General features: G+C 41.2%; 1 long non-coding RNA gene across 1 annotated transcript in view; it reads right to left on the minus strand.

Annotated features, from left to right (window-relative positions):
* Nucleotides 1–8,588, minus strand: part of LOC128379159 (uncharacterized) — a 51,770-nt gene extending 43,182 nt beyond the window's left edge. Inside the window, exon 1 of the long non-coding RNA XR_008323388.1 lies at nt 8,003–8,588. This is a non-coding gene — a long non-coding RNA (uncharacterized LOC128379159). The remainder of the gene's footprint in view (nt 1–8,002) is intronic.
* Between the last annotated feature and the right edge of the window lie 11,258 nt (nt 8,589–19,846).

A 19,846-nucleotide genomic window follows, 5' to 3' on the forward strand; every position in this document is an offset into this window, starting at 1 on the left:
TAGCCTTTTCTATACTAGACATAAACAGAAATGTGCTCAATGCACCATTCTTGTAATGGCAGCTGACTTTGCCTGCTAATTTACAAACAGATAAACAAATCATCAATAAACCAACCATGTGAGGCAAATTTGATCAAGTACGCTGATTTTTTTGTTTTCTATAGTCCACACATTTCTTTCACTTTTAGATTTTAAACTGTAAAAACTTAAAAACATGAACAAATTCTAATGAAAGCATTTATAAATGTGATTACTGTATGTATTTAAGAAAACACAGGCCTAAACCTGCCTAAATTATCATAAATGTGGCCATCTACCTATTCACATAGTATATCTTATACAAGAGAGACACCTTGTGGGTAATCTACCAAATTGTAGCATATTAAAACTGTAGTCAGCAAGAGGAAAATGAGGCTCTGTGATTAAATCCAATCAAGTTAAAAGCAGAAAAAAGCAAGCAGAGAAAATCAGAATAATCCATGAAAATGGTTTGACACTTTCCAAAAAAACCAAAACTCTCTTCCATGCCATTGAGGAAAGAGTATAAGAATATTTGACAACAAAACCTCTCTAACCGTGTGTTAGACTAATTAAGTAAGAAAGAAGGTGGGAAGTGGTATCTTTCAAGTGGGGCTTTTCCATTATACTGTTCTAGCACTACTCGACTCAACTCGACTCAGTTTTTTTTGCTTTTCCATTAGGGATAGTACCTGGTACCTGGTGCTATTTTTGATACCTGCTGTCTCAGGACAAGCCATCCAAACTATGACCTCTAGTGGTGAAATTAAGTAAGGAGTCGAAATCGTTTTTTTTCTCTCAGTCTTGTAATTCAACCATGCACTGCACACTGAATGTTATATTTTAGCCTAGTTTCTGTCATCCTTTTCATTACAGACATCTGTGTGTGTTAGAAACACTCCTGACCTATGGTGGGTGTATGGTGGTCTTACTAAATATTTGGAGAATTATAAAACTTTACAAATAGTAAATACTTTATACATTCTTTATAAACCTTATAAGATAACACTTGCTGTGTGCAGTGGAACAGATATTAATTAGTATTTGCTAATATGGTTATAAACTTCTGCTCATGTTCCTGTAAAGCTGCTCACTTTTTATTTTTAATATAATGCTACATATATAATAATTTTATAATAACTTTATTCATATAGCACCTTTTAAACAGAGTTTACAAAGTGCTTTGACAGCCAAGGCAAGGCAAAGTTCTAACTGTGTGGCGCTTTTATTCAGACTGTGACGGCTCTGAGCGTGCTCTGATAGGCTGTGGGGTGGAAGTAAACCAACATGATTAGATTTTATTTACATTATTCAGAAAAATGTCTAAAATATGATCATTCCTTGCAAGAGTTAGATGTTTTCTAAATAATTCAGTCTTCTAATGTTGTAGGTAGTTTTTCTAAAACAGTGAGACTGAAATCGATCATGTATAAGTTCTGAATAAAATCTGTAGTACTTATCTCAGGGTTGGATTCCTGTTATTTAGACTGGTCAGTGTTAATATACCTACCATAAGCTGGCCTAACTTCATAATTAAAAAGTCTGTGAAGTTGTTTTTAGAGGGAGATACAATCTACACAATTTACATAATTAATTATATATTTTTTATTTATTTCTTGTTTGTGCTTTTATCCACACATATATTCTTGACAATTTGATAAAAGGTTTAGGCAAATGGTTTTTACACATAAACTCCTCATAATAGCTATATAGAACATAAACATATACAAAAACACTGAAAGCAAGACAGGAACTTGTATTGTGTGTGTTTGTAGACACAGTATTTAATATCCATTATCGTAAACAGCATTATGTAAATTCTGTGTAAGGATGGAATTTGAATTATATACTTTGTAACAAAGATCTAATCATGTATATCTTTGTAGAAATTGTTTTCTGTCATATTATTGTGATATATGAGAATACCTGAAATATTTACTGTTTGTAATAGGGACTCCCTGAAAGGCAACAGTGATACTAAGTGAATTATCCAGGTGAAACAGAGTAAATTATCTAAATGTATCTTTTAGAGTAACTTTTGTAAGCACACTCACTTCACTTCGTCTCCAAACAGTTTTTAGCACCATAAGGTTTTAGTGGCCAGAGAAGGAAATACAACACAGTAAACTGTAATTCCGTACGTTGTCCACAAGGGTGTAGCAGTGTCTAAGAAATGCATCAAGGCTTCTCCAAAGTCAAACACTGACTGCCCTGAAACATTTCCACAGGTTCCTCATTGCTATAGGCTAAATAAAGCTGCTTAAAAGACTAAATATAAAAGTTACTGTCAGTTGTTTATCATAAAACTTTTTTGTAAACAATCATAAGATTTGAATCCTCTTAAAAGGTGACACCATATTCAGTCAGGAACAGCTCACTGAGGAACATGGGTGTCTGTATCTTTTCCACAGCCTGCTGAATGAATGATGCTCTGTGATGACAGCGTGACGTCTGGACAACCTCCGGTCACTTTAGCTGTCATGACAGCACTTTGGCACAGAGAGAATAATGAGGACTGTTACTTTTAGCTTATCTATGCCTCTGGTCAGAGACACTAACAGCCACTTCTTCCACTTGCACAGCATGTCTGTCAGTAGCTCAGGGCTCACTGTGGTAGAATACGTGCAGCCTTAAACGTAATAGTTTCTGCCTCCTCCTCACCCCGCCAATGAGATAAATGAGACATGATCATTTGTGTGCCCTTTCTAAATGTCAGTACACTTAACAATCCACTTTGATTGCACTTTTTATGCAGACAGAAGTGTAACTCGACTTAATTCAATCTCCTTTAAACAAAGCAAATAAAACCAGACATGCACTCAAGCTGTTGACGTCACACACGGATCCCCTACACAAGTGCAGGATTTAACGCACACATACACAGTGGTCTGAGGAGCTTGGTGGTCTGCTGTGTCCCGGGGAGGTCACACAGGAAATTTCACGCTCCTCTTCACACCGAAAATGTCTCCTTTATCCTCCCCACTGAGACGAAAAGAAAAGAGAAGAATGAAAGAGTGGATCGAATAAGAGAGACCCAGCTCTTGAATGAGGATGGCTTACTTGTATAGGTGTGACTCGCTGAAAACGCAGTGGTGTTGCCACGGCGACCCACACCCAGAAAGTGAGGCCGAACATGGTCACAGGTTCGGTGGAATGTGACATTTGTGAGACGGGAACACAAAGGGAGGAATTTTCCCTCCAAAATGAGAGCATGAAAAGAGCAAGTGAGGCCAGTTTGATAGAAAACAGGAGAAGGAATGTCTGCAATTTAAAGTGTTGCAAAACTAAGATCATTTCAATTTTTGTAGGTGCAAGGCAGGTCAAGATTTCCATCCTTGACACCTGTCTACTTCATATGCACACACATAGAAAAAAACAACTTTTGAAATATATCAGCAGGTAAAATTATACTCTCAAAATGGGGGAATATTGCAAAAAATATAACCACATCTTATGCACTTCCTTTGTATTGAGCAGGTAAAGTTAAGCCTGCACTTCTACTCTGCAAAACACCACAGTGGCCTCTTCACCTGCACGTATTCCAGTCTGACTAGCAATGTCTGTTCTTAGCATCTCTTATTTACGACTGCTCTGCAGATCCATAGTGTCCTTGTACTGAGGTGGGTGGTGCACAGAGCTTTCCTGTGGCAGAGCCTGAATGGAGTGCTGTCTGTCTGTCGGGCCAACAGAGATGCCCCTGTGCTCCACTGTGTGTCTTTGCTATTTGCTGTGTGTGTGTATGTCCTCCACCCATCCTTCTTTCACCTTTCTGTGCTCTCCATCTCTCCTACGTGCTCTTTCTTCAAGATGCAAGCAAAATAAGACGTGGCTGTGCTAACACAGGAGGTCAAGGACAGGAGGGATAGCAGGATTTAAATGACAGAAGAAGCTGTTTTTTTAATCACCCAATAGGGAAAAGCTCTAAAGACCAGGTGCACAAAGAGGTTTATCAGAGAGCACGAGCCTTAAGTTTCAGACCCAGAGGCATTACCCTGAAGAATCCTCACTCATGTTCACCACTTCCTCTAAAGTACCCTGCTGCACTCTCACTCAAGCACAGGCGGTCTGTCTCTCTCAGCCACCCACTTCCTGATAACTCCCAAAGCAGGATAACAACCCCCCTCACACACACACACACACACCACACACACCACACACACACACACACACACACACACACACACACAAACGTCACCCTCTAAGTTGCGGTTTGCCTGTAGGAAATCAGCAATCTGCCACCATTAACCACCAGCATTTACTCTTCCTCTCTCCTCCCTCTCCTCCCCTCCCGTATTTCTTATACCCCTGTGTTTAAACAAAGCATCTCTCCCTCATGAGCATCATTAGAGAGAAGACAATTGTTGTCAGCCAGTAGGAAGAAAGCCCCACACAGACTGTGGCAACAGGCCAGAGGAAAGCACAAAATAGCCAATTAGTCTGAAACGGTGGTCTGGTGTCATGGCATCTCAGAGGGCTATAGCTTTGTGTAGGATGGTAAGGCCAGATTTACAGTTGTCTAGGAAGGCACTTGCTCTTTCTGTGTAAGGCAAGTCAAATTCCTCTGTTTTAATACATTAAAAGGTCTAAATATGGCTATGGTTATAAACAGCTTTGTGCCAGATAATTCCTTAATTCACCCACATCTCTTATACATTTTCTTAACAGATGAATACTACGAGAACGTATCACAAAACTTGCAGCTAAGAGAAAATCACAAATGCAGGGGAAATCACCAAAGCTCTAAGAAAAAAAACACTTTACACAGTGCTCCCAGCTTTTCAAAACCTCTCTCTTTCTCCCTCTAACACACACATAAACACATAGGCACAAACACATACACCTCGAAACAAAGGTGCCATTTTACTCAGGAAGGGTCAGCAGTTCTCTCCATCAGACAGGGGCTTGTTCTTGGTCAGAGGCTGCTGCCCAATCTCAGGCCACCCTCCCCTGGCTCCACCGGCCCCCTCTGGCCCCCCTCTGGCCCCCACCACCCTGGAGACAAGCTCCCCATTGTTCCTGCACTACTAATAAATGACAGTTCTCCTGTTCAGACAAACTTTAGAGCCCATTCTAAACACACACACACCCACACACAAACTGGGTGTAAATGGTGTTCCATATGAAAGGATACACAGCAGCTTGATATTTCTCATGGAGCTCATTAAAAGGTTATCTGACACTAATGATGGAAGGATATTTTCCTGTGATTTGAGCTTTGTGCCCTGTGGAGCTGATGAGGTAATGCTGAGGGCACATTTGCTAGAAAAACAAGGTGTAATTAATATGTAATAAATGTTCCTACTGCTTTCCTTTTTCCCCTTCCATGGTCAAAAAACGGTCATGACATCAAGACACGGTTCACCAGCAGGTCACGCTGCTCAGCCAGCATTGTCACCTGAGTGTAATGTCACATACACACACACACCAGATTCAGAGCTTGATCGGGGCCAGGGACCAGGTGAGCACTGAGTTCAGACATGATAAATCACCACTCAACTTAAGCTCATAAACACACTATTAACACGCTGGACCACAGCAACTCGATCTGTTTACATTTACCACCGTGCTGGGGACTATGGCACTCAGGCAGGCCTGTATTAGCATGCCTTGGGGGGCCTGATGCACATGTCTATCACTGGGGCTGGCCAGTTCCAGCTCTGAGCCATGAAATTGTCTCAGTGGTGCTGCTTCAACATTGTCTAAAATATGTCTCAACACTGCATGAGGTAATTTTCCAGCACTTTTGGGCTTGCTTCAGAGCAGGCTATAGAGCTCTACAGAATCACTACATAGCACCTCTAGTGTGGAAAAACGGCCTGTTTTGTGCATGTGTGTGTGTGCCCTGATGTGTTCAGGTATTTTAAGGTAATGGAAACTGATGTTAATGAGTGAAAAAAAACAGAAAACAAATTCTAACAATGACTAATAAATCATTGTTGACCCTGGTTTTTCTTGGTTCTTAGAAAATTGCCGGTGATGAGAAAGTTCCTGGGAAATATTGAGTGGAGTAAATACAGGGTTGTTAAGTGAGTCTGACCCTGGTGTGTGTATGGCTCTCTACTGTGGTTCACCACAAGTATATCATATGACAGCACAGCCAGCACACTCAGCTTGGTTAGAAAGCAAATTCCTGCCTTAGGATTCCCAACTACAGACTAAGACATAAACAAGACTGTCAAAAAAAAAAAAAAAAAAAAGTCTACTGAAATGTTCTGGCTACTTTGATGTCTAACAGACAGTCTGAGTGAGAGAAGCAGGCATATGAGAGTGGGCGTGCATGGGCACATCTGTGTTTGCGTGGAGCTTACACAGTGCAGAGATGATGTCGGCCGTGTGCTGTGCAGATGCTGGGCGAGCGGGGTCACGTCAACAGACATGCTCCCGCTCCGCCGTTCAAATGACAAAAGGAGGAGGAGGAGAAAGAAGAGGCAGAAGTTGTGAGGAGTAAAAAAAAAAGCCCCAGTGTTTAGTCAAGGCCTGCTCACTGACACAAAGTCTGTCTTTGTCTGCCTCCCAGGGTACCAGATAAAGGAATTCTTGTGTGTCGGGGGCTCTGACCGAGTTTATTTGACACTTCAGCTCCTTTTGTGAAGCAAGTGTCCCACCGTCAATGCTGGCCATGAGAGTCACTTGGCATTAGACAGAGGGTCCCTCTTCAGTGGAGAAAGGGGGTCTTGTTTGGAGACGATTTTTAATGGAGGGGGTGTGTGGGGGCTGCTGAGTTGGAGGGGGGTGCTTGGTCTGCGCTCTTCGCTGTATACAGACATATAGTGGGGCTCTGTCCCCCTGCCCCAACAATAGATGATTTTTGTTATTGCTAAGGAAGTGGATGGGATTGAGAAGTGAGAGCTGAAGGGCTGAAGGGTGAAGGAAGAGGGGATGCTTTAGGAAGATAGAAGCCTCATCATATAACTTGCACAAACACACACCCACTACAAATGCAATGCCATTATGTCACAGTGTCCTCATTAAACAAGCACCATGCCAACTAGCAGAACAGGTACCTTTTCTCTATGACCCTAACCATATAAGGCTTACCAATCAGTGTCATCAACATGTGATATAGGTTTCACTAAAATGAAACATCTAAAACATAAACCGTCCTATGTTAGCCACTGCAGGGATTTGATCTATTATACAAGTCATGCTTCTGGTAGCAGCAGTCTGCTGTAATGACAGCTGCTTCACTTGGCTGACAGGCTTCCCTGTGGGCAAAGTTATGGAGCTCAAACAAATTTACTCCTGAATGGAATCACTGTGGGAGAGGTGGGTGAACTGCATTTTGCTTTCTACAGTATGGACACTGTATCCAAACTATTCACTCATTTTGCACCTGGTCTGCATGACAGCATATGATAGTGTCTGTGTGAATGGGCTGTGGACACCTGGCACTGCAGGTGTATTGCCGCTGTACGTCCGCTTAAGGACAGGCTGTAAAGCTTTAAATTTCAAAATAGGATGGCAGGCTTGACAGTGCTCTATTCATCCATCTGAAATACAAGTCAATATGTGTCTATTTGGAAGGTGAGAGATGCGCGAGTAATAAACACGGGAGAATAGCGGAGCAGTGTTGAACAGGTGGAGCAGTCCAGAGGTTTGACAAGGCTTTTCAAACACACCCCTCTCCCCAAACAAAAAGTAGAAACACACCCCAATTTGATAAGAGATGTTGTTAGGAATCCCATGTGAAAAGAATTTGATTGTTGAGTGCAATTTGGGAGTGAATATATAATAGGTCAGATGGGTGTGTAAAGAGATAACGACAGAACCTTTGGTCAAAACAGCATTGTCTAACAACGTATTCTGTTTGTGAGATAATAGCTGAAAGACTTAAGTTATTCCACATTGGGACCCCATTTGGATCACCACAAATGACAACAGCTGGTCCCCAGCACGAATTAGTAACACAAAACGAATTTAATCTCAATCTTTAACTATCAAACAGGCACGAATAAGTTGTGGGTAACTATCCTTTCTTACATACCTGCTGGATCAGGAGATGACATTATCCAAAACGCTGGACATCTGCTGAGCACCAAAAATATCCAGGGATATTCCATTCCTTGTGTCAAAATCCGCAACAGCAGATATCGATTTTCCAAAAGCATATCATTGTACTGGCCGTCTATGACTCTGGCCACACTTGAACACGCGTAAAGTATCCAAAGAGGCTGTCCGACAAAAGACTTGTCCAGGAGCGAGAAGGACTTGGGTAGCATGAGTAACTGCTGCTGGACTGCACGCATTCCGTGCAAGAGATTTCCTTATATCCTACAAGATCCACAGCTGTAGTATTAAATCCGTTAGCTGTTGCCATTATGATCCAGTTTTCCAATAATAACAATAATAATAATAACTCCTCCACGTGTGTCAGTGCTGTAACGGTTGCATTAATAATACGTCCAAAGAATCCCTGCGTAAACAGATTGGTGCTTTGGCAAATCAAGCAGATCGATAAATGTGATTACATCCAATAAGGAACAAAAGAAGCTCGGTTCCTCCTTATGATCCAGCGCAGTGATGGTTCCTGCTTGAATTCCAACTTGCGTCTCTGTCGCTGATACGATGCGCTCCTGTGGAAAGCCGGAGCTGCACTGAGCCATAGTTAGAGTAAAGCAGCCCAGCACATGCTGCTCTCAGCCAACGTAGGCACGCAATGCATGATGGTATGTGGAGTTCATTGTTGGTACGGCCAACTATTTGAGAGCAGGATTATCATATCACATTTCCCTAACCTTATAAACAATAACATGAAAAACCCATAACTGACAGTAAAGATAACCACATTAAAGTATGTTAAAAAGTACAGTAGACTCAATTTTGCCTATATTGGCAGATAAAAAGATATTTGCCAGTTGCTGGAAATGTTATCAAATTACATTAACTACATAAAATAATACCAGCTTCCATTAAGAGTGCCTATTATTATTAGAATTATTTTCTGTAATAATCCAGCAGACCTCTGTTATTATGTCATGAATCTCGGCTGTTATAAATTTGTTGCAATCACTCATCGTCTGTCAGTTTGATCTTAGGTTGCGTGTGAGCCCTGTGTGAGCAGCGTGAGTGAGTAATAATGATCATCTGTCGCTGTGCAGAGATACAGGGATGTCGGTGCCTTGAATCACCTTCCAATGAATGAATCTCTTGTCTTTCTTACCTCACTTTCATGTCCTAACCACCTCCAGGCTTGCTTGTATTTCTGGGATCTCAGCGTCCCTTAAACCTCAAAACAAGGACTGGATTACTGGGAACGGAAGGCTGAAAGACTAAAATTAGAACACACCTGGAATTATTGAAAACAGTAGACACTCAAGTTACATTATTGATTTTTACTAACAAATGTGACTGAAAAAAAACATTTATGGGTTTTTCATGCACTAGAAGACTGTTTTAAGAGCTTATCTGCACTCACTGTGTATGATATGATAGGGGGGAAGTATATGCTTATTAATCTGTCATTTTTAATCAGTGACTGTATTAAATATGGCTTTCCCTGTGGTGTAGTCCAAACGTGACAATACAGTGTGGGTGAAATGGGCAATCTTTGAAATACATGCAAGTGATTCTTGTTTGGCAAACAATAAGAAATAATAAGAACGTATATTCAATAAACATAGTTTTCCCTATACAACAAATTATATTTTATGTACATATACTTTACACATATGTAGGAATTAATATTATCTTAATTTTGTGTCATCCTGTAATTTTGGACAAACTTAATTAAATTGAATAAAAGTTCCCCCTCATCACACCACTGTGACTGATTGCTAACACAGATTGTGCCTTACACATTGAGCAGGTGAAGCTCCACTCCGCCTTTTCCTTTACTCCCCATTTGGCCGTGCTCCAACACAATCCAGGAGTACCTGAATTGCACGCGATTCTGTCAATTGCAGGTACTTGATGGCTTTCTTGTGTGCCGAGTTGAAAAGTTGTTGGAGGTTTGCGCACACAGCATTGCGTGACTAGGGCCGGGGATGAAAACACAAAGACATTGTTTTCAGTGATCAAACCCCCTTTATAGTAACTCAACAGCATTCCTGTCTCGCATTCCTAAGCCACCGCTGCTGTGTGAAGGTTCTTTTTTTCCTTTTAAGAAAAAAAAGAAAGAAAAGGAAGGTTATACATTTTTATCTGGTTCACTGTTCTGTGTTGACCTTGCTTCTTGTACCAAAGTTATTCTGCTCTCATGGATCATTAATCATTAATCAAGACTGAATTAAAGTTTTAGTAGAGGTAATTACTTTGTAAAGATTAAATTCAAAATTAAGAGGTGAGGCTCTCTTATCTAAAACTATGTAATGAATGTAAACAAAGGAGCCAGCAGCTCCTCCTGCTATTATGTCCAGTGCTCTGCAACTGTCTCCACAAAACACATATGTGCAAGTGCTTGCAAATATGTGCCCACTTGTGAGCATCCTCCTCCACATCTATTCATGCCAGTGTGTGTATGTAGGTATGCGCTAATGTGCACACAAATGTTTTCCAGATTGGTGTGACAAGGATAATCATATCCAGAGAACACGAAACCAATCTGAACACTGCTCACACAGATTGGAGGAAAAGAAGGAATGCATTGGAGAATCAAACGGAAATTAGGCTTACTGAGGGAAGAGAGGCTTCAGATCTTGAGCAAATTTCTTCGTGGACATCCATACCAGGACTGTAAAATGTGTTATGCTGGGATACAAATATGCATATGTGGTACTCTGCCCAAAGAGTCCATACAAGTAGAAACAGTGATCACCTGGTGGTGGTGAAACAAATCTAATATTTACTGGAAGCGATGACCTCTATGACTTCTGCTTTCAACATACAAAACATAGAGGGGAGGACAATGGAGGCAGTCATATCTCCAGTGTGTGCTCTGAGAGTGATTAAGACTAGAGGACATTCATTACTGGCCCAGCTCAGACAGAGAGGGGCTTCAGAGCAGAGCTCTTGTGTTGGACTGTTTGGATGTCCTATCCTCTTGTATCTCTTTGACTACCTCCAGCACAAGGCTCTATTCAACCAGACTGGGAACAAATGTTTCCTTATGTGGCTCTGAGTGCCCAAGCTCCAGCGACAGGAGAGCAAAAGCCTATGAGACCGAAAGACAGAGAGGTTATAATAATGCAGGCTATCCCATAGCTATTTAACTACTCAGCCCATCTTATAGTATGATGTGAGCTGCATTATTAGGTGTGGGCTTAATGACGTCATGGAAACCGAGGGGTAGATTAGAAAATGACAAGTGTTTCCCAATAACAGCATGCCTATTCACTGGCATGGCCCCCACCACAGGCGTGCTAGCCTGCCACACTTGGTTTCCCCTCCTTATTTTCCCACTCTCCAACTTTTCATGGGTGTTATTATTTCTACATCCGCCTGGGAGTTAATTCGGTAAATATCAGCCAGGAAACCTGAGGTTGAATTCCATGTTGGCAGCTTGTATAATTTCATGTACAGCCAATATGCCGACTTCCCCCAAGGTTCTCGGACTCTCCGTGGGAACGGGCAAAGTGAAGCTATACAGGGGTCACAGGGAGGTTTCAGAGTGAAGATTACTCATGAGAAAACTGGTGAAAAATGTCTTGTATTTGCACTTGTGCCAGCACTATATAATAAGAAATAAAGCACTGTGTACCTCCTCTATATAGAACCACCCAGGATAATGAGTTAATCCTCTTGTGCAGTAAGACTGATAGGGCTGGACTCCTTCCAGCTCCTCAGGGAGTCAGATCTATGGAAGGGGCACTTTTTAAAAGCAAAGCATGTAATCAATGACCTCCCTGCTGCTACAGTATTCTTCACATATGATTAGTGAGATCCTTAACAATTTAGGTAAAATCTCTTCATTTTTTCAAAGTGCTTCCTCCTCTCTCTTTATCCCTCTTTCCATCTCTCTCGACATTAAGGTGTCAAACTAACAGGGGTTGTAATGTTTACTCAAACATGGTTTCTCACTTAAGGAAAAATTAAATGAACTTTTGGCCTGGACTAGCTGTAACACTGACATGTGCATGACTCACTCTTCCATCTACCCTAACACTCTTACACTTGGCAAAAGGGGAATTTATTTGGACAAACACACCCTTCCTGGAGTCTTACCATCGTGTGACCATGAGAATTTTTACCTGCAGGTGCCTCTGTTTATTGGGTTTCTGTGTCTTGTAAACATGAAACTGTGAAACACTAATTATCAGGAAACTACACGTGAATTTCCTGCAGGGAAATACCATGCAGTGTAGATTTCCCAATGTATGTGTTTTATTTTGTTGGAGATTCATACAATGAGTTCTGTTTTGGGAGGGGCATGGATTTAGGTGTTGTAATTTCTGAAAAGGGGCCATGATAAATTGGTTAAAAATATAAATTACAAAGACAAAGGTTAAGGTAAGGATAAAGGTTAAAACCAGGGCTCTGCAATGATGAATAAAATAAGTATCTGTGGCCAGCATACAAGTATATGCCAGCTTTTGTCTGTGGATGCTTTTCTAGGTGTGTGCATGTGATCTCAGAGGCAGGCTGTGTGTAGGCAGCTGGGAGTGTGGCAGGGCTATGCGTGACTAGGAGAAATACACCTGTCTCTGTGCTCAGGTACGGAGGGGGAGCCGGCACGCAGGGGCCTGCCAGCTGAACAATGCTCCCTATTGTACCTGCGCTCTGACTGCAGACGCTCACAGGAGAGGAAGCCCTGAGCCCAGTGTGTGTGCAGCTAACTCTCTCTCTCTCTCCCTCCCTGCTCTCACATCACACAACATACACAGTCAAATTATTTATAGTACACATATTGTGCTGACCGCAGGCGCCCCAGGCTAAATCCCAATAACTCTGCCTTTTACACGCAAGGTGCCAATCAGAGCAGTGACAGACAGATTTTACTTCCAATCAAAGACAAGGCTAGGAAAAGGGAAAGGGTTATGTTTGGTTAAATGCATAATTGTCTTGAGAACATTTTACATGCATGTCACTATTAAGTGAAATGTAAAACACATCTTAAACTACATGTACAGTTTATGCACACCAGTAGAAAGACTGTTCTGTTAAAGTCCAGGGTTTGCATTGTAAAGCTTATCACGTTAAATAATGGGATTCTACATTGCCATGCACACCTACACAGAGATAATACAGAGGTGTTACTGTAAAGGTCTATCATAAGAGAGGGCACAAGACTCTCAATATAAACCCATGATGTGACTTTTGTCAGGTAATCTATTATCAGTCTTTCACCAGCACAAGTTTTTCCAGGCTTTTTGTTCTCGGTACAGATAAGGCAACCTTGAGATAGAGAGCCAAGATACTGTAGATGGAGAGAAAGCGGGAGACAGACAGTCAGACAGAGACCCAGAGAGAAAGCAAGAGCGAGGCTGCTTGTCAGTAAATCACTGGGGCTCGCTGTGGTTTCCACAACAAAGGCTGACTCTCATTTTGTCTTGATTTGTTGGCCAATTATGATGAAAAATGAACAGGGCAACCACAGAGAGAGCCGTGGCCAAGAGGGAATGCTGAACATATGCTTTCAGAAGTTTTAGTTCTGGGTTGAGCTTGGATGGACACAAGTGCCCCTTCTGTCAAATAGAAACTCCAGCTGTTCCACAGATGGGGTTGGTTATTTGGTCCCATTTGGTGAATAAGAAAAGGTACAGATCAGTCCCATTATCTGGAATTCATAAATGTTTTCTTCACTTTATTTACGTGGTTATTGCACGTAGAGCTGCAATATCAGTGCCATCATTTAGTTATCTATTTCTGTTAAATTCCTTGACTTGTGTGTGTGTGCCTGTGTCTCTGTGTGTGTGTGTGTGTGTGTGTGTGTGTGTGTGTGTGTGCACGTGTAACTCCAGCAGTATCTTACATGAATGTGTGTGTGTGCTCACTGACTAACGTAATACAGTCTTCATAAAGGTAGTATTGTTAAGTTGCGTGCGAAGCTCATGCTTTAGGCTTTGGGTCCCCGCCCACCCCTGTAAACCACTGCCTTTTTTTCCTCTCCTTTTTTTCCCTTCTACACCTTCCCCTTTCTTTTTGTTACAGGTAAACATTTGATGTCCGCACGCAATCCCCAGAGAGTCTCCTCCCCTTGTTCTCTCCTCGGCTCCCTGGCTTCCACTCAGCGTTACTCATACTATTCTTTCACACACTCACTGCACACACACACACACACACACACTTCTCTCTCTCTCTCTCTCTTGCCCATGCACACACAGACACGCTACCCTTCCCTCCCCATTCTTCTGACATTCCTCTCCTCACTGACTCAGCACCTGTTTCCTATGAAGGTTATGAAGTTTCTCTGTCTGTCTCGTGCTGAGTGATGGGCAGAATTTTTGATTGACTGGAAAGTTTTATCTGCTATCAGGCGTTAGCAGCATGAACTTTGAGTTTAATATGTTTTTGAACATTCATACTCTGTGGGACTCTGTTGGATCTTCAAATGTGTTAGAACCATTAGAAATATAGTCTGTCCTGGAAGGGCATGAAAATATGTTAATTTGTTGGAAAATAAATGCCATTTTGTCTCGACACATACACAATCAAGGTGTTTCATTGTCAGAAGTACTTCAAAAATTCTTGCAGTGTGGATTGCAAAATAATATCTCACCACCATGAAACAGACACACCTTTAACAAAATCAGCGTGGTGATATTTTATGATTCAATGATAATTATTCAATTTATTACAAATGAGTTACTTCTGTAGAATATGATCCAAAAACATATCATCATTGCATAGATGAAGTATGAGTCATTTCCTTTAAACTTTTGTAACCTACACTGTAGTTTGCCATTTTATATGTTGTTGCTACAGGCTTTCAAGTAAAGCTTATACGACACAATATGTGTACATAGGATCCAAAATATTTATTGGTGCGTGTGAGTGATTGTGATCTAACAGATGTTGAACACAGAGAGAAGGTAATAAAACAAGTCCAAATCTGGTCTGTGGACTCCAGCTCTGTTACCCATGCCAACCTCAGTCACGCACATCCCTCAAGCTGCACTGCAGTGCAAACTCTGAGACTAAGGGAAGGTCTGACTGGTTCTGACACATCACGGGCGACTATCATGTCCAAGCAGAGAAAAGCACAAACCTCTCTCCCAAATGTTACCAGCAGCACACATGACTTCAATCAGCACTAATGAATGTAGGGGCATAGAGGAGCTTTTTTTTTAGAGTTTGTTAGCAATATCAAACACATACACCAACCCACACACGCATGCATGTCTGCACCATACGGTCATACTCATTTGCTGCCTGACAAATCCACAAATGAAAGTTAGGTTAGTGCAATGGAGACAGGATGCTCACCAAATATAGTATTTTGCATTGAAAATAAAGGCAGATTTGGTTTGTTTCTGATATTTAGTGATCCTTGCAGTTAAAGATTGCTTTCTAAGCTTAACATTTTGGCTACTATTTCAATCGGAAAAGTCAGATTGTCTGAGATGAGAAGACAGTCCCATGCAGGCATAAAGAAATTATTTCAATCCCTACATTGTTGTGTCTCCTGTGATAATTGTGGCCGCTGCTCTCTTTCATCAGGGGCTTTTGGCTCCCTCCAACCAGCCCAATTAGCAGTCCTGCTGAGGTGGAGTGTATTATGCAAATACAAGCAGTTACTGTACCAGCATGAGCAGCCCCCATGGGCTATGTTAAATGAATATTAGATTTGTTGTGCCTACAACAAGTTACCTATTGTTGTGCTGGCCTTTCTGCTGCTCTGGAAAAGCCATTCAAACAAGATAATCTGTCTGCGTCTCGTCAATGCAGCGCACTGTTTCCCCTGTGCTTGGACGCAACTCTGACACAAAGGGATTGTTTGATTGGGAATATGAAGCAATTGGTGTTTGAGGATAAAGGGATACTTCTCATAATCTCTAATCTTTGTCATTGGAGAACCAGCATGCAGCATGGCATAAACACTGCGATATAAATGAAGACAACTGGAATCCTCAGTTTTGACTCATTTTCAGTTTAGACTCATTTTCAGTTTACTCCAAGCTTTCAAGTCAATCTTTCTGTCTATTGTTTCAGGCTTAGTTCATCTCATCCATCTCTGCTCTTATCGGGAACAATTGCTTTTGTCCATGAAGCCAATAGATGTTGTGGATAAAATGTGTGACAGTTGGGAAGAGCTGTGAAAGAGCTGTATTGTCCTTCCTCACACCACAAGGTGTGCTTGGAGATAGACCAACAACGTGGCAATGTAATGATGAAACATGTTTTCTCTCTAAATTCATACCACATGTTTACTAAAGGAACCGTTGTTCTTCCATCCCATTATCCATCCATTAAGTGGTTAACAAATATTTCAGTATGTGTCCATAAAAACTGTAATACAGTTGAAGCCTTTTGGAAGGTTGTTTTAATGTTTCCTGATGTATTGATGCTTAATAATAGAGCTGCCTAACTATGACGAATACAGATGTTTCATTTTTATTGTTTTGGTAACCATGATATTTTATCAGTTTTGTCAGCCAGTCACGCAGATGGGTCTAGAAAAGTTTAGGGTGTGTTGAAGTACATAGCATATGTGACACTTTCTCTGGTCATGTTAGGCAGCTGTTTGTAAACAGTACTCCCCACACCCTAGCCAGCTAATGACAGGGTTGAGATGGAATACAATAGCTGCTTGCTGACACGCTCTAGCAGGGAAAAGAACAGCACTGACAAAGCAGCTTTGAAAGGAATATAATGAAACCGAGATAGAGAATGATCAGCAACAAAAGTGTAAAAATTATAGCCTTTCCTTTCTTTTTTTGTTTGTTTTGTTTGACTTTTGTTACTGGAATCCATCTTCCAATTATTATAATCATTATTATGTCCATGTTTTTGCATACTGATGCAAAAACATGGAACAACACAGATGCAGTTCATCAAAGAGGTCAGAATATTGCCTGTGGAGAAATTTGTAGACCAGTGTGGTACTGATTTACTTAATTTGAACAGGCAAAAACAATTTTCTTTTTGATGAATTTTCACTTCTTTTACATGCATGGCTCATTTCATATATTTATAGCAGTTATCACAGCTGACTGAGCCATCTGAGGATGCAGCCAGAGCAAGAAGAAGTGCACCATGAGCATTGTATAAGCTATGACCACCATCAGAAATCAGAAAGATCTTCCACCCACCCACCAGGTCAGAGTGTTGACATTTGGTTTGTGGTTTGTTTGAATGCTAAACATACCGTACAGTCAAATACAAAAGGTCTATAATTACTGTACGCCTGCAAAACATATGGATGGAGGATTACCTGTTCTGTTGCCCTTTCTGTTTGCATCCTATGAAGGAACACCCACAGGTAAAACTTCAAAGGAACAATAAAGAGTTTCTCTCACTGGGAAATCCAGTGTGATTAGCATTAACCCATATATTGTCATTACTGCCTTTTTCAGGCATCTGGCAACAGAGTAAGGTGTTTGGGGAATTAATTTCACAACTGTTTGTTTGTACCAACTCAACAAACTGGTCAGGAAACAGTACTGGATATGCGAATACCATGCTATGGAGGCTCAGCGTATGGAGTCACTTTAGCCTGCCTTTGATGTGTGTGAGAATGGTATGCTGAGGTCCAACTTCTTTTGCTGACGCTGACTCACTCAACTGTGAGCTTGCGTGACAGCTGAGGCAGGTTAATGTGTTCCCCCTCCAGACAAACACAATGAAATACGACTGACTGACTGTTGCCTTCAGGGAGAGGACATCAAGTGCAGAAGAAAGAAACTCCTCCGTTTGAACATTTTGGTGGTTTTCATTAGCAAGTTCTTTTCTGAAAAAAAAGTAATTACAGATGGCTTATCTCATTGTTTTGTCGAAGAAGTTCAAACATTTAATCTGATATAACACACTTGCAACATGCCAATAAGTGTACACATTAAGAAAGGATCATCATGATCTCATTTGAATCCACAATTGAATAAATCCAGCGTGCATAGGGGCAGACAGAGTGCAAGCTGAGCCCTGCTTAAACTCATTATGGGTGTCTAACATTTATGTCACAACCTCTGAACTGACACAATAACAGTTATTTTTATTAGGATAATGGCAACTTTTAACATGCATATAATATTGATGTTATGCTGCAGAGTTATTCTTGGAAACAAAAGTGTTGAGCAATGATCTCTTAAGATAAAGCTGAGGAGCACAGATAATAATAATATTGTTAATTGATGATCGATTGTAAAAACAATAACAGAACAGCATGCAACGTGTCTGACTCTGACGCTGTCTAAATCAGCCTTAGCACCACTGAAGATCTGACTGAATGTGTGTGTGTGTGTTTGAGTGATGCAGTTACTAATGGGGATCCAAATAGACAGTATAGTAATGGTTATGGTTGCAATAAGTTTAAGATCAGGGTAAGATTGGGGAGTTTTAGAGTGTAGAACTATGGACTTATTATAATTCAATAGGATGTCCCCTCAATAAAAACCTATACCTGTTTGATGTGTGTGTGTGTGTGTGTGTGTGTGTGTGTGTGTGTGTGTGTGTGTGTGTGTGTGTGTGTGTGTGTGTGTGTGTGTGTGTGTGTGTGTGTGTGTGTGTGTGTGTGTGTGTGTGTTCATTAGCATCTAGACTGTTGAACTGGGTCTCATAGATGACTGTCATACTCTCAAGGCTGCACATATAGCCATAAATGGATCCATGTCTGGTTGTTTTTGGTCAAATATATAGCAAAATCACATTTGTAAGCCTGAAAATGTGTGTGTGGTATTTCACACCATCTGCAGTACACCCACAGCCCCGCACTGTACACCCATATCGCAACACAATGCGGGTTTGAGAAAAAGTGAACTTGTAAAGTCGAACAAAGAGTGGAAAAGCTTTACAGACCCATCGACATTATAATCACTTTGTTTATATACTCAGAAGTGTAAACCATGCATGGTTCCTGTTGTTGGATCACTGAAGAGGTGGGGGACACTTAGGAGGAGCATGGTGGTCCAGCTACACTGAGGTGAATGAGCCATAAAGGCTGTGAGGGCAAAGGGAAGTGGATAAGTTAAGTATAGTGTTATGTGGTGGTGGTTTGTAAAGGTTGGATGTTCTGAGGGGGCAAAGTATGTGTGTGTTTTGGAGTGGTTGATGGGGGCTGAATAGAGCACTTGTTGTGGAGAGGAGATATTGCAATACACCCACTGCCGGTGGCCCCCTCTTTCTCTTCATTGTGAAGATCACAGTATCTCTTCTCACAGGAAAGAGAAACCAGAGGGGACCGCATTAAGAAAAAAGGGGTCTGCGATAAGATAACAAAGAAAGATCCAGCTCATTCATAAGAGATAATAAACCCCTGAGGCACAAATGAACACACATAAGAGCAATATGAAGACTAGAAATGAGACAAGTTGTTTCACAGTTGACATTCAGCACTCTTGCGCTCTCCTTCTCACCTCTTTCTGTTGACTGACGTTTATAGCAATAACAATGGACTATTAACCTCAGAGTAGCTCTTTATGATGGCAAAGGATCTGCATTTTTATTAGGGTCAACTGTTGAAATTGCGACTCATTCTTCTCTGCAGTGCTCCAATGTGTGATTTCTGCCTGCAACACAAAGTCCAGAGTGTGCTGCCAACACACTGAGGATGACGCGGAGGACCGACTGAATGCCAGTCATAGCAGCAGTCAGGTGACCTCTGGTTTCTCTGGGTCAAAGAGTCACTCAGGTAAATGACAGAATAACAATGGTAAGGCACAGTGATACAACTTATTATATTAAATATAAACAAATCAAACGCGTATAAGCTAACACAAGCTAACTAAGCTGCTTAAAACAATGTTAGGAGATGATTTTTTTAACTGTGTCTAAACTCAAACATTTATTGAGTTTCCTG

Source organism: Scomber japonicus, chromosome 18 (assembly GCF_027409825.1).
Source record: "Scomber japonicus isolate fScoJap1 chromosome 18, fScoJap1.pri, whole genome shotgun sequence".
Classification (NCBI taxonomy): domain Eukaryota; kingdom Metazoa; phylum Chordata; class Actinopteri; order Scombriformes; family Scombridae; genus Scomber; species Scomber japonicus.